Below are 1,461 nucleotides of genomic sequence, written 5' to 3'. Positions count from 1 at the left end.
CCTATTATTCCTATTACAAAATTATTCAAAAGTAGATTTGTAAAATAAGACATAAATAAGAAAAAAGCAGCTTAATCCCATACATCAAGAATAATTAATATTCTGAGCAAGGTGCATTTAATTTTGAATAAATTTTATATTATGTGGTCATATTGTTAGTTTTTCATCTACATTTATTATTTCTTTCTTTCAGACAGTTAGCTTATTCGTCCCTAAGATATGTCAACTCAAACACATGGAAAACCAGAGAAATATCTCCGAATTCATTCTTCTGGGACTTTCTGATGATTGGAACACACAATATTTTGCTTTGTGCTCTTCTTATTCTGCTATGTTGCCCTGCTGGTAGGAAACCTTCTCATCCCTGTCTCCATTCTGTGCAGCCCTCTCTTTTATCAACCAATGTACTATTTCCTCAGTCACTTGTTCTCTATAGACATCTGCTATAACTCTAGTGTTATACCTAAACTGATTGGTGGCCTGCTAGCGGGGGGAAAAAAAAACATTTCCTATGGCAATTGCATGCTACAGTTCTTTACCATGTACTTCTTTAGCAGTACTGAGGTCTTCATTCTTACTGCCATAGCCTTTGATTGCAACGTTGCCATCTGCAAACCTCTCCACTACATGATTGTCATGAACAGAACAAAATGCAATCTCTTGGTCCTGGTTGCTTGGACTGGTGGAACTGTCCATTCCTTTTTTCAATTATCTATGACTCTCCAGTTGTCCTTCTATGGGCCTAATGAGATTGATCACTACTTTTGTGATATCTTCCTTTTGCTAAAAATTGCTTGAATTGACACCTACATAACTGGTGTCTTTGTGTTTGCCAATTCTGGTGTACTTGTCTCAGTTACTTTGTTGTCTTATTTGTTTCTTATGTCATTATATTATTCATTTTAAGAAATCAATCAGCTGAGGGAAGACATAAAGCCCTCTCTACCTGTGGGTCTCACATCATTGTGGTCATCTTATTTTTTGGACCTGCAATATTTGGATACTTTAGACCTCCTACCACTATCCCTGGGGATAAAGTAGTTGCACTATTTTATACCATCATTGCTCCTATGTTTAATCCCTTGATTACACACTGAGAAATACAGAGATGAAAAATGCCATGAGAAAAACTTGGTATCAATCTTGGTTTTTGAAAGAAGTATAAAGTTAATTTGGAGATGACTATGGGCTAAGCAACTTTATAAAGGTAAGGGCTAGATGTGAAGAAAAAAGCTAGAAAACATGTGATAGATTTTATTATCTCCAATGGAATGAATGAGAGAAATGGGACTTTGACATTTAAAGTAGTAAGTAATCAAGTACTCATTCTAACACTCCAAAAGGAGTTGGAAACTTAGTGAATTTTGTAAGTATTGAGGTGGTGTAAGTAGAGGTACCTGCATACAAATCGGGTGGATCAAAGCAAATAAGGAAATCTACATTCATCAGTGAATTATAATT

The 1,461-nt window shown here is 35.4% G+C and overlaps 1 pseudogene; it reads left to right on the top strand.

Moving 5' to 3' along the window:
• Window positions 1-235: 235 nt before the first annotated feature.
• LOC103581738 lies at window positions 236-1,165 on the top strand (annotated as a pseudogene).
• The last annotated feature ends 296 nt before the right edge of the window (window positions 1,166-1,461 follow it).

Source organism: Galeopterus variegatus, unplaced genomic scaffold (genome assembly GCF_000696425.1).
Source record: "Galeopterus variegatus unplaced genomic scaffold, G_variegatus-3.0.2 Scaffold13813, whole genome shotgun sequence".
In the NCBI taxonomy this organism is placed as follows: domain Eukaryota; kingdom Metazoa; phylum Chordata; class Mammalia; order Dermoptera; family Cynocephalidae; genus Galeopterus; species Galeopterus variegatus.
This window is presented reverse-complemented; position numbering and strand designations above follow the sequence as displayed.